The 14,448-nt window shown below is 44.9% G+C and overlaps 1 protein-coding gene across 6 annotated transcripts in view; it reads right to left on the bottom strand.

Annotated features, from left to right (window-relative positions):
- The window catches only part of ARHGEF7 (Rho guanine nucleotide exchange factor 7), a 367,648-nt gene that overhangs the window by 336,288 nt on the left and 16,912 nt on the right, over positions 1-14,448 (bottom strand). The window lies entirely within an intron of this gene.

The following is a 14,448-nucleotide window of genomic DNA, read 5'->3' on the forward strand; positions in this document are numbered from 1 at the left end:
GTGAACTGCCTTGGATCTACCACCGAGCAAAAAAAAACGGCATGCGAGCACAAAAATAGAATCATTATTGTGGCTGCCAGAACCTCTCCGCTGCTGCTATTCCCAGCACTCAGAATGAGTCACATCCGGTGCTCGGTGCATGCTCACCCACAGCCTGAGAACAAGACAGAGGCCGAACAGACACAAAAAGGAGGAGAAGGTGCTGTGTGCGCCGCACACAGCAGGGCCTGGCTGACTGTGCCCTGCACAGCGCCTGTTAATTCCCACCCGCTGGGGCTCATGCTATAAACTAGCAAGGCAAACCATGCATGACGACGACATGTGCTCAGACTGGAGCTCCTGAACATTGACAGGCCCCCGCCAAGGTTGCTTGTTACCGCTCGGTATCGAGAGCAGAGGCTCAGCTGCTGGCTGGGGCCTGAGCTGCAGCCAGCAGTGGCATTTCTGTGGCACACTGGTTGAGAAACACTCATCTCAGGGACACATGAAAAGGGCTGCATTATAAATGGACTGGGTAAACCAAAGAGAGTTTGGGGCTCGACTCGATATGAACTGACGAGCAAAGAAGGTTGGCCAAAAGGAGTTAACAGTTTCTCTGTGGTTGAACCCATTTACTATTTTGGCCACATTATTCTCTCTCCTGGGAGAATTTTGCACAACTCTGCAGCGCAGAAGTTTCCACCCATGCAGAATCTGACACACAGGATTTACACATATCGTAGCAATTTCCAAAAACCTATTTAGGCGCACAAAGACAGTATTGTTAAAATCAGCCCATACATGCACGTTATCAGCGCGCGAGCGAATACGCTGGAAATTTTAATCATGCACACATTTGCATGGGTAGGTTTAAAATACACCAGCTGCGCATTAGTATGCTCCTAATTTTAAGAGGTTACTTGAGCACAGCTAGCATGCATAAGAAACTGTCGGCTTTTCCGTGCGTATGTCAGCGGATTTTAAGGCCTGCTCGCTTAAGGCACATTCCCAGTTGTCCCAATTAGTCCTCCAGTTTGTCTGGTTCTTCATCCTGCACACTGCCCAACTGACCCACACCCCTGTCCTATAAGCTTTAAAAACTCACAATCTACAGGACTTGCTCTTCATCAGGAGCAGCAGCAAAGTTACACGGATCTCTAGTGTACGTGCGCTGCGGTTTGGGGTTTTAAAATATGGGAGTTACCCGTGTAAATGCCGGCCCCACCCCAGAACTTTTTAAAATCCGCGCATGGCCCACATACGCGCGTGTGGCCATTTTTGCACAAGCAATGCTTTTTAAATTGGCCCGAAAGTGCATTTATGCCCCTAAAACCCAGTTTTAAGCAAGTCATTGGTTTTGAAAATGACCCCCTTACTGTGCAAAATTTTTTTTGGAGGGGGGTAGGGAGCATGAGAAAAGCAGCCGTATTACACCTGCAAACACCGACCCTAACAGGAGAAACATAGAAACATAGAAACATAGAAATGACGGCAGAAGAAGACCAAATGGCCCATCCAGTCTGCCCAGCAAGCTTCCCTCATTTCTTCTCTCATACTTATCTGTTTCTCTTAGCTCTTGGTTCTAATTCCCTTCCACCCCCGCCATTAATGTAGAGAGCGGTGATGGAGCTGCATCCAAGTGAAATATCTAGCTTGATTAGTTAGAGGTAGTAGGGGTAGTAACCGCCGCAATAAGCAAGCTACACCCATGCTTATTTGTTTTTACCCAGATTATGTTATACAGCCCTTATTGGTTGTTTATCTTCTCCCCTGCCGTTGAAGCAGGGAGCTATGCTGGATATGCGTGAGGTATCAGTTTTTTTCTTCTCCCCTGCCGTTGAAGCAGAGAGCTATGCTGGATATGCATCGAAAGTGAAGTATCAGGCACATTTGGTTTGGGGTAGTAACCGCCGTAACAAGCCAGCTACTCCCCGCTTTGTGAGTGTGAAACCTTTTTTCTTCTCCCCTGCCGTTGAAGTTATGCTGGATATGTGTGAAGTATCAGTTTTTCTTTTCCCCTGCCATGCTGGAAATTCGTGATGTATCAGTCTTTCTCCCATGCCGTTGAAGCAGAGAGCCATGCTGGATATGCGTCGAGAGTGAAGTATCAGGTACATTTGGTTTGGGGTAGTAACCGCCGTAACAAGCCAGCTACTCCCCGCTTTGTGAGTGCGAACCCTTTTTTCTTCTCCCCTGCCGTTTAAGCAGAGAGCTCTGCTGGATGTGTGAAGTAACAGTTTTTCTTTTCCCCTGCTGTTGAAGCAGAGAACTATGCTGGATATGCATTGAAAGTGAAGTATAAGAATGGAGTGATCAAGCTAGTTGAAAGGCATCAGGAATAGAGGAAGGTGGAGGTGGAGGCATCAGGAATAGAGGAAGGTGGAGGTGGAGGCAACTATCCACCCTGCACGGGCTGGAGAAGATCCGTTTTGGTGACCAGCCGTGTGTTTTATCATCTGCTGCTTCTCAATAGTGCAAGTGCCACCTCCTCCATTTACAAATTCTTCAGGCTCCTGTCACTTTCCTTGGAGTGGTGATGGACAGCAAACAAAGTCATGCCAGAAACTTTCTACTGGATTGAGGGTGGGGCTCTGACTGGGCTACTCCAGGACATTTATCCATTTGCTCACAACCACGCCAGTGTAGCTTTGGCTGTGTTCTTCGGGTCACAGACATGCTGAAAGGTGAACTTCTATCCCAGTTTCAGCTTTCTTGCATACAGCATCAGGTCTTCCTCGTGGACTTTTCTGAACTTTTCCCTATTTGTTGCCCCTTCTATCCTGACGTCATCGTGCTTTACAGTAGGAACTGTGTCATCTGGGTAATGTTTTGTGTTGGGTATGCGCCAAACACTTTGCATTCAAGCCAAAAAAAGTCTAGTTTCCTCAGACCACAAAACGTTTTGCACCACATGGCTACAGTATCTCAAGACTTCCTTAGCATACAAACAGGATTCAAGATGCATGCTCTTAAGTAGTGGCTTCCTTCCTGCCACTCTACCATACAGGCCAGATTCGTAGACATTGTAGACATATACATCTTGACTATGCTCCAACAGATATTCAAAGACTTTGCAATTCTTTGACTCCCATCCTCAGATCTGTGCCCTTCTGCAGCTTCATCCCAGAATTCTTCCGATAACTCCTTGGTGCTTGTGGTTGGGTCTCTGCTTTGAATGCACTAACCAGGTTAGAGAACCAATAGGAACTGCTAAATGTATCCTATCACGTGGATCAGTACAATTTCACACATTCAATTTGTGTATATCTTTTGAAGGCAACTGGAGTACTAAATTCTTAATGCTTTGGTGTAACCAGCGGAATTACAGTGGGGGCAGCAGACACTTATCCAACCAAGCTATTCCATATTTTTTTTTTTTAATTTCAGATTCATTTTCTAACAAATTCTAGAATATTTTTTGCAGTTGTAGGGTAGGATGTGTGGATACATGGAACAAACACTGTTTTAATGCATTTTACTTCCAGGCTATAAGGCAACAAAAGGTCAACATTTTAGAAGGGGGTGTAGACTTTCTAAAGCCATTGTACATCGCTGATACCCAGAGATGATAAATTGTTTTCCAAAATCTGATGATGCACTGTAATGAACATTGCGATTAGGTGAAGTAAGGCCGCTAGAGAATAAAGCACCTTTATCAAGATCCCTATGAAGCGTATCAAGCAAAATAATTAGTGTGGTTTCAGTGCTGTGGTTTTTCTTATAGCCAAATTGCCAATCAAGAATCACAACATCAAAAAAATTGATTCAGCTGAAAAACTAAAAAACTTTCTCTCTAACTGAGATAATGCATTTGTCAGCCCACTTCTCGTTCTAGCTACTCTGAGATCTAATTCTCTAGTCACCCAAGCAAAGAAACCTATCGGATTTGTCAGACACAATCTCCCCTCTGGTAAACCCATGATGCCTCAGCTCCTGCAACTCCCCTGACCCTAGACTCAAGATGCTTCACCATTCCTTCCTTCAGAAGAGTCTCTCCATATCAATCGCTCCACTACCAAAGTCAAACTAACCAACTTGTAATTTCCAACCTCCTCCCTATTACAGCTATTATAAAAGGTGACATCTGCCTTTCTCCAATCCCATGGAACCACTCCAGCCTCCAAAGATCTCTGGAACAGATCCTTCAGCAGAACCACCAACACCGCAGAACTTTAATATACTAGGGATGCATCCTGTCTGGTCCCATGGCTTTGTTCACATTCAGTTTCTCTCATTGCATTTGGTAAATGCTCCAGTCCCAAAATGTTTTATGCACATTTTTCCAGCTCTGAATATCCTTTTGCAGTCTCTGTCTTCCAAACTGTATACTACTAGTGCAGTCTCACTAGGACCTTATATAATGGTATACAAACGGAGACACAACCTATGCATTTGCTCTTCTGTACCCAATACAGTTTTACTACAGTTAGTTTCCCCATTTTAGATGCAGCAGAGCAGCTCGTCCCATTGCCAAAGATTAACACCTCAAATGAAGCTTGTCTACCATCTTTCTCGTGGATGTTACCCCATGCCACCTTTATGCATGCTCAGTATTTGACTTGCCACTTATTTTCACATCAAGCACAAACACTGCAAAGTTATTTTTAGTATGTATTGCAAAACCTTTGATAAAAATGAGTCACTGTCAGAGCAAAACCCAAATGGGCACTCAAATTGGGGGGGTCAGTCCGAAGACAGGAGACCTTATCTCCAGCTAGGATCCTGAAGCAAGCAGAAGCAGTAGAGAAAACTGCATCAGAAAACCCCTGAGGCCGTAACCCTAGGCATCAGGAACAGACATCGTGCACAGCAACCTGAAACCTGACTCGCCCTCTTGCTGTTTGACTAAGCAGAGAATCTGGACTGCTCAGATTTCTTTTCTTCAAGCCTTTGTTTCTACCTTTTCACATCATCAGGTCCTTAGTTCTAGCATTTTAGTCCCATGCGGGAGTCCTACTAGCTCTAGTCTTCGTTAGTTCTGCTTCTTCTGGGGCCTCATTTCCTGATTCTGGTCTGCAGCTCCAGCCTTGCAACATACATGCTTCTTTCAATTCCCTGCCTCTAGACAAGCTCTAGAGCCAGTTCCATTCCAGCTCTGGTTACCTGAAAGACCCAAGCGTGGGACCCTGTCTAATAAGTCAAGTTTCCAACTCCTGCATCTTTCTTAACCTGTACTGGGCTCTGCTTGAGCACTCAGGCCGGGGGCACAGCATCACTCAGAGTCCCATGAATATCCCTAGTAACCTGACAGTAGTAGTAGTAGTGAAAAAATGCTGACTTGTTATAACTCTCTAAATCTAAGGGAATGGAGATATAATCATTGTTTACCGTTATCTACTTAATTTTCAATTCATTTCTCACAGATTTCTGTGTTCCTAAGCTTTGATATAGGCTTTTACAAGCACAATGTAAAATGTTATACCAGAATCCATATACATGCTATTAACACTACTTGGACTATGTCTGGTTTTTTTCTTTCCAAAAATTACCAAATTTCATTTGGCAGGACCAATTTGCTCTCACTCAATGCCGAGCCCTCTTCAATATCCCTTCCTCCGCGAGATACTCTATTTCTTCCACCATTACTTTCTTTCAGATTTTCCCCGTTTACAGATCTCAAACCAATATTCATCTCGTGCAGTCATTTTACCCCTTTCACATCGGAGATCTCATACTTATTATTGTTAGTACCACCGCACATCTGCCCCCTTTATAAACGGAGCTTCACTCTAGACAGTGAACACCCCCCCCCCCCCTCCAGTAAAAGATTAAGTAAGCCAGGGTTCGACAGAACCTGAGCACCTTCACCATGACCAAACATTTAGGCCTGGCACCTACGCTCGAGGCTCAGTGTCGACAAGTCACCCAAGTCCAACAAGAGGATGCGGCATCCACAAGCAGTGGGCCCTGAGCAGACCACCGACAATGGCTTTGCCCAAACTTGGCCAATGCAGCTGGCAAGGCAGAAAGTGCATCAAGCTACAGCACACAGCCCAGACAAGAAGAGGAGCAGCGGCGACAACCACTGCACAAGGTGAAGAGGCAATGCAGCCCGTGGCCCACATAGGTTAGAGAGAACGTTCAGCCGTGAGCACCTCTGCTGGCAGAAGGGCTCTCGCATCCCTCCTGACTGTGATGGCGGAGGCCCCTGCAGAATCCTAAGTGCAGATCCCAGAGGAGTGGAAGGGGGGGAAAGGCGTCCAAGGAGTTAGTGGTGTTTGGGTTGCTGGAGATAAGAGATCAAGCACTAAAGGGTGGGGACGATCAAATGAATGGGGGTTTTGTGGCAGGGAGGCAGCATCCGGGTTCAGAATCTTTTTTTTAAAAGATCTATTCACCTAACGTAACCAGTTAGGTGGGTAGATGCACTGTTGCTGCTCAGAAGAAGAATTTTTAAAAATCTCCCAAGACCCTAACCTGTTTGCATTTGAAAATATTTATATATTATAAAGTGGCCCAAATCTTCCATATGAATCTACTAAAAAAAATGAGTTGCCTCCGACTTGCAGTCTGGTCCAAGACGACTACTTTGGTCCAGACGTTTCACAAACTTCCGAGCCCCAGATGATCCCATATGGGGACCAACTCTCCAAAACGCAGAAAGTGGACCTGGATAAACTAGTGACTCGGAATAAAGATGTCTTCTTGACTATGCCTGGGAGAACTCACTTAGCTTGTCACTGATATTATTACAACCCCAGGAGTAATAGTTAAACAACAGCCCTACCGGAGTCCTGAAGCCAGGTGGTAGAAGTTGAGGTGAAAGAAATGCTTCGACTTGGAGTAATAGAGGAATCCAATAGCGATTGGTCCTCGCCTATTGTAATGGTACCTAAACCGGATGGTAGTATCCGGTTCTGTATTGACTTCCGGAAGGTCAATGAGGCTTTGAAGCTGGACGCATACCCGATGCCCCACGTGGATGAACTCATTGAATGCTTGGGAACTGCCCAGTTCATCTCCTCGCTTGATTTGACAAAGGGGTACTGGCAAGTTCCCCTGGCACCAACTGCAAAGGAGAAGACTGCTTTTTCAACACCGGAGGGACATTTCCAGTTTACGGTCCTGCCGTTCGGACTTCATGGGGCTCCAGCTACCTTCCAGCGCTTGGTAGACCGCTTACTACGCCCACACCAGGGTTATGCAGCGGCCTATCTTGACGACATTGTCATTTACAGTGGAGACTGGGAGACATACTTAAGGCAATTACAGGCTGTACTTACAAGTCTACGAAAGGCTGGATTAACAGCCAACCCCAAGAAATGTAAATTAAGGGGTCAAGAAGTACAATATCTGGGAAACTCCCTTGGGAGAGGGAAAGTCCACCCACAGGCATGGAAAATAGAAGCAATTACCTGAGTCCCAGTCCCACAGACAAAGAGTAAGGTGAGAGCCTTTTTAGGTCTCATTGGTTACTACTGGTTACCAAACTTTTCAGAAAAAGTAGAGCTCCTCACATGCCTAATACAAAAGAAAGCCCCAGAGAAGGTTAGATGGTCTGCAGAGGCGGAGGAAGCCTTCCAGGGTTTAAAGAAAGACACATGCTGGGAACCTGTTCTGCTAAGTCCGGACTTTACTAAGCCCTTTATAGTACAGACAGACGCATCAGAAGCGGGGCTAGGAGCCGTCCTCACACAAGAAAAAGAAGAACACCCAGTAGCCTTCATTAGCAGAAAGCTACTACCCCGAGAGAGATGCTATTCAACGATAGAGAAAGAGGCCTTAGCTGTCAAATGGGCCTTAGAGGCTTTTTGTTATTACCTACAGGGCCGCCAGTTCACGCTGGTAATGGATCACCAACCCCCTTCTCTGAGTCGCTCGGAATAAGGAACCCAATGGACGAGTAATGAGGTGGTTTCTGGCACTCCAACCATTTGACTTTAAAGTCCGACACAGAGCAGGGAAGGCAAATATAAATACAGACTTCCTTTCTAGAGAAGTCTCCCTTGTATAGGCAGGTGCTCAACTGAGCTGAGGGGGAGGGAATGTGGTAGAGTATACGACAAAGCCTCAGACTACCTTAACGGACCGGCTCCAGCTATCTGGCCCGGTCCACCTTAAGACAGACAGAAAAGGGATCCTTGGGTAGGGGCGTTTCCCTGAGGTAAGGGATACAAAGGTGAGGCCCTGAGAGTTAGAGAGGCCCCAGGAAGAAGAAGGAAGCTGTAATCCAATGCTGTGTTTGTTCTGGACATTTTCTTTGCTTGTCAGTCTGCTGAGGTAAGCAGCCATTTTGCTTCTCTTCTGTGATATAATTTTGTAAATAAACTGATGAAAAACAGAACATTCTCCAGCCTGGTCTGTTCTGCGGTCTACCCCAGTCCTAGACTGCTCCAAAGGCATCACAGCCCCCTTGCATGCTGTTGGCCAGAATACCCACCCAAAGGCTAAGAGCTTTTTGTCTGAAGTAATCCCAACAAACAGCTCCCCTTCAGCAGCATGACAGAATAAGACACTTGTTGTCTACCTACAAAAAAAAAAAAAAAAAAAAAAATTGGAACTGCTAGCGCTGCATGCTAGCACACACATCTCGTATGCAGCATTAATTCTTCTAAACACTTGCCTAGGAGATCATGCATACAAAAGCACAACTATCAACCATGTATCCAGCAGGAAAGCACATAAAACTTCATATTTGAGGGCGTACTGCTTTCACAGGCAGTGCAATTTGCCACTCATTCAGCAAGACCTGATGAACTTGAAATGTAGTAAACACAAGTCACTCTCCCCATGAGTTCTACAAAACTATATCAATTAATGCAAATTAAAGCATAGACCATATCATGCACTGTAATATGACAACAGCTAGCTTTCATGCTCATAAAATGCCATAGAAGTTGTAGAGCAAGGAGTCGTGATATGAAGCTCCAAGGGAATACAGTCAGGAATGTCAGGAAATATTTTTTTCAAGGAAAGAGGGCTGGATGCCTAAAGCCCCTCCTGGCAGGAGCAATTACATAAATAGTAAAGAATTCCAAAAAAGTGTGGAATAAATACAGACAATCACTGGATACAGGAGGATAGTACAGCTGTGATATAACAGTATTTGGCTTTCAAGAAGGCTGGGATGACCTGCACTGAGGAACAATGGTTAAAATCCAAACTTCAAGGGCTATTTGGGGGGAGGGGCTCATTCCTTTATTTTAAAATGCTTATATTCTGTAACCTCCATAAATCAGTAAAACAATCATAAAATCAACATAATATACAACACACTAAATATGAACAAAACGTATACACACAAATTAAAAATATTTTTTTAATATACTACTTCATGCAAAAGCTTCCTCAAGAAGTAATGTTTTTAATGTATTTCTGAACGTTTTGAAGTCACGCTGCAATCCAAGATTAACTGGCAGTTTGTTCCACTCATTTGGACTATGGAGGAAGATACCTGCCCCCTTGTCTGGACCCATTTAAGCCTTAACTGGAGGGATGACTAATAACTGGGAACCTTCAGATCTCAGAGCACGACCTGGAGTATAAGATGCAACATAATCTTTCAATACACAAGGGAAAGAGGTATTCAAAAGCTTAAAAATAATAGTTAGCAGCCTAAACCTACCCCTCAATTTGATTGGGAGCCAGTGCAAATCCTTGAGAATTGGGGTTATATGTTCCCATCTAGAATTCCTGGTTATAACTCGGGCAGCAGCATTCTGCACTACATTGCACACAACAATTTATCTGGAAGCCCTATACAGAGGGTTCGACAGTAATCCAGATAACTTAGTACCAAAGACTGGACTATCGACCTAATAAATATTGGAGGGGTAACAGAATTTTTAAGGGTCATACCAGCTTGAGTTTATAGAAAGCAATCTTCATAACATGACAAATTTGCCGTTTCATTGATAAATGAGTTTCTAGAGTGACTCCTAGACTCTTTATCTCCGATTGTAATGGAACAAAGTGTTTTAGATAACCTGATCTCCTTTTGATTCTTGGACCTAGCATCTTTTCCTACCTACAGGATTCTTGTTTTCTTCATATTCAAAAATAAACAAACAATGATTAAACAATTACAAGTATAGCTGCTTAACAATTTTCTGTAATTTGGCTTCTGGTATTACCCCACTAGGACTACATGGTAAGAAAAACTGAATATCGTAAGCATATATAAAATATTTAACATTAAATGACTAAAAGGTGGCTCCTATGGGAGCCAAATAAAGATTGAAAAGCACGATGACCGTGCCAAACCCTGCAGCACACCCCACTTAATTTTGCGCCATACTTAGTATTTCGGTCCAATCCGGACTCTTTGCACTCTACTGGTCAAATATGATCAGAACCAATTCAAAACAGTACCTCCTATACCATTGGAATGTAGAGTGCTCAACAAGATATCATGATGAAGGGTGTTGAGGGCCGCGGACAAATCCAATTGGACCAGGATGTCAAACTGATACGGATCCAGTAGCTGTCTATCACACATGAAGACCTCTAACTGATCTAACACAATTTTTTCCAAGATCTTTGCCACTGTGGATAAGTTTGAGATGGGGGCGATAATTAGCCAACTCAGTGGAAAGCAAATTATCAACCTTCTTTATTGGCCTTACTGTGGCCTGTTTCCATGCATCTGGGAGAACGCCATCACTTAATGATCTATTAATCAACTTTTTCAAAACTCCAAAAGTTACATCCCTTACATTTTTTATGATGTGAAAAGGACAAGAGTCCATTGTTGAGGAGGTCAACTTTAAAGCTATGGCTTTAGATTCCAAATCAAAATCTAGCCATTGATTTTGGGTAGAATTTTGATTCACACAAGAGGAATCTGTTTGAAATGGGACTGATCAGTTGCTGAAGATTCTGAATTTTGTTATCAAAAAAATCAGCTAACAAATTGCAATCCAGAAAATCAGTCTTACCTATGAGAGGTTTATGGTTAATTGCTTGACACTATCAAATAATTCTAAGAGCTTGTTAATCAATTGCTCTAGTTTAGACACATAAGCTCGCTTTGCTCTCATTTATAACACATCAACTAATCTTGCTGGCCATGGGGATTATTACAAAAAAAACTTGGTAATAAGATAGAAGGGGGCCTGGGTGTTGACTTGAGTATTGTTTTTATAAGAGGCAAAGTTGAAGATGACAAGTGAAATGGCCAACTAGCAGAGAAGGTGAAGGCCATCAGTATGGAAGATTTAGGGCATGCTTGGGTGAGATTTGGAGGGCAGTAACAGGAAAAGAGTTGAGAGATCTAATAAAAAAGATATGGGGAGGGGGAATTTGGTGTTGGGTTGCTTATGAGAATTTATATGCACATCTACTAAAAGTGGACAAATTTCAACTGGACAGACTGGATATACCATTTTGCTATTATATCTGCTATCATTTATTAGGTTACTATGAAATCAGGAAAGCCTATTATTTTTCAAAATTTAGCAACCAAACTAAAGAAATTCTGCTGTTAAACATAAGTGGATGATTCTTTCATCTCCTGTTTCTTCCATTTTCACAAAAACATCAGTAGTTTTAAGGTTAATCTTGAAAGCTTCAATTTATTCTCAATAACCATTATGAAACTGAGCACACTGGGGAGCTGCAGCTCTGATCCTGAACAGCAGCATATGCAGGCATTACATGAAGACATGTGGTATAATTAAAGGACACATAGCTGAAGAGGGCGCAGAGACAAAGATTACTAAAAACTAAGGGGCAGATTTTAAATACTTGCGCGTGCGCGCGCGAACAAAAGTACGCTGGATTTTATAAGATACACGCGTAGCCGCGCGTATCTTATAAAATCCGGGGTCGGCGCGCGCAAGGGGGTGCACATTTGTGCAACCTGCGTGCGCCGAGCCCAGTGCGCGCTGCTTGTTCCCTCCGAGGCCGCTCCAATTTCGGAGCGGCCTCGGAGGGAACTTTCCTTCGCCCTCCCCCCACCTTCCCCTCCCTAACCCACCCCCCCCAGCCCTATCTAAACCCCCCCCCCTTACCTTTGTCGGCAAAGTTACGCCTGCTGAAAGCGGGGTAGATTTTTTTAAAAAGCGCGATCGCGTACTTTTGTTTGCGCAGCAGGCACAAACAAAAGTATGCAGGATTTTATAAGATACGCACATAGCCGCGCGTATCCTCTAAAATCCTGGAACGGCGCGCAAGGCTGCCGATTTTGGGCAGCCTGCGCGCGCCGAGCCGCACAGCCTGCCTCCGTTCCCTCCGAGGCCGCTCCGAAATCGGAGCGGCCTCGGAGGGAACTTCCTTTCGCCCTCCCCTCACCTTCCCCTCCCTTCCCCTACCTAACCCACCCCCCGGCCCTATCTAAAACCCCCCCCCTTACCTTTGTCCCTAAATTTACACCTGAGAGAAGCAGGCGTAAATCTATGCGCACCAGCGGACTGCTGGCGCACCGTCTTCCGACCCGGGGGCTGGTCCGGAGACCTGGACCACGCCCCCGGGCCGCCGCCACACCCCCGGTCCCGCCCCGAAACGTCCCGCCCCCGACAAGCCCCCAACAAGCCCCCAACATGCCCCTTCGAAAAACCCCGGGACCTACGCGCGTCCCGGGGCTCTGTGCGCGCCGGCGGCCTATGCAAAATAGGCCGCCGGCGCGCAAGGCCCTGCTCGCGTAAATCCGGGCGGATTTACGCGAGCAGGGCTTTTAAAATCCGCCCGAGCAGGCGTAACTTTGCGCGCTTTGGCCGGCTGCCCCGCTCCGTGGTCCGGTCCCGGGGGCTGTTCTGGAGGCCGCGGCCACGCCCCCGGAACGCCCACGGGCCAAAACCACGCCCACATCGCCACCCCCGAAACACCGCGTCATCCCGCCACGCCCCCGACAGGAAGCCCCGGGACTTACGCGCGTCCCGGAGCTCTGCGCGCGCCGGCGGCCTATGCAAAATAGGCGCGTGCAGGGGTTTTAAAATCTGCCCCTAAGAGTATAGCTACAGAAGATGCATACCTTTTAAATCAAAAAAAGTGTACTATCACAATAAAAGGGACACAGCTGTAAACCCGAAAAGACAACATGGTACAGTCAAGTTAATATTTTAAGCATTGTAGTAGAGTACTGCTACTTTATATCACATTCTAATTCTTGAATTGTGTGCAGGGTATGATACCTTTAATTGATCAAACATCAGAATTTTAAGAAAGTGTTGAATAATTCTCATTTTGGTCCTATGGTCCAATACAAAGTATCACAGACTGCAAAGAATTCAAGTTTGTACAGGCCCAACAGGGCTACTAGATCTCTGCATTAGTTTATTAATACAAATCACAATCCCAAACTAAAGTTTGTGGTATAAACTGTAAAATGAAACACAAAACAGAAGCAACATAAGGGTTTATATATAATCTTTAGCGCAGACAATGTGCTGTATCTCAATATTTTGTCATGTTTTCATAATAGATTTATAAGGAAGCTATTTTTTTTAATTCAATGACATTTCATTATTTTTTTACTTCAACTCTCTTAATGCACACAGATCAAGCTTGCTAAACAGTAGTAACAGAGAACAATGGCAGAAAAAGACCAAACATCTACCCAGTTGCTAGTCTTTCACTTTGGGAAAATGAGCAACGAAATTCCCATACACATATTCAACCCAATACCAGTTTCCTCCCCCTCCTCCCCATATCTTTTACCTGAACTTCCCTTTCCTACCATTGCCCTACAAATAAATCCCAAGCATGCCCAGAATCTGTTAAACACTGGCCTCCATCATCTCCATTCACAGGTCTTTTTGGGCAGTGTCATCTTCCTCTACGATTTTTATAAGGCCAACACTAAATGCAACATCCAGGTCCCCCCTTCTATTACCAATTTTTCTAATAATCCACACATTTATCAAACTAATAAAGCCATGGTCCAAAACATCCTGCTTCCTAGTGATCACTGAAAGTTGTTTTGTTTTTTGTTTGTTTTTAAACCATGGTTATTCTAGGTAGGTTACCCAAATGTCCTCTTAGAAGCCTGATGCAGCCATACCTAGTTGTGGGTCCTAGCTGCCAGTTTTGGACAACTCAAAACTGCTGTCCAAAACTGTTTTGGACAACTTGGTGCGTATTTTAAATGTCGGTATAGAAAAGCTGTTAAATAAATAAAATAAAATAAACAAACAAACTCCTCTGACCTGCACAGTTCTATTTTACAATAGACGGTAGGCAACACTCCACATTCACAAAACCCGGCTGCCCCATGTCGTCAGAGAAGTGCTTTCATGTTGTTTCCATACCAATAAACATAGAAGAACTTTCCTTCCCCTAAACAGTGCCCATAAGTTGATAAACTTTATTCATTCCCAGCCAAATGCACAGCTGGAAAAACCCAGCCAAGAACAAACAATCCCTGAAAGGTCGGGGGGGGGGGGGGGGGGAGAGCGCTCCCTCTCCTCCCCCTGTTCAGGACCAGCCTCCTCCCTACCGACAAAACAAACAAGAGCTGGCGATGCAGGGGGGGGGGCTCGGGTGCACATGTGCTCAGCATTCTGCATGCGGGGGCCAGAGAGCCGGGCCTGG

Source organism: Rhinatrema bivittatum, chromosome 5 (assembly GCF_901001135.1).
Source record: "Rhinatrema bivittatum chromosome 5, aRhiBiv1.1, whole genome shotgun sequence".
In the NCBI taxonomy this organism is placed as follows: domain Eukaryota; kingdom Metazoa; phylum Chordata; class Amphibia; order Gymnophiona; family Rhinatrematidae; genus Rhinatrema; species Rhinatrema bivittatum.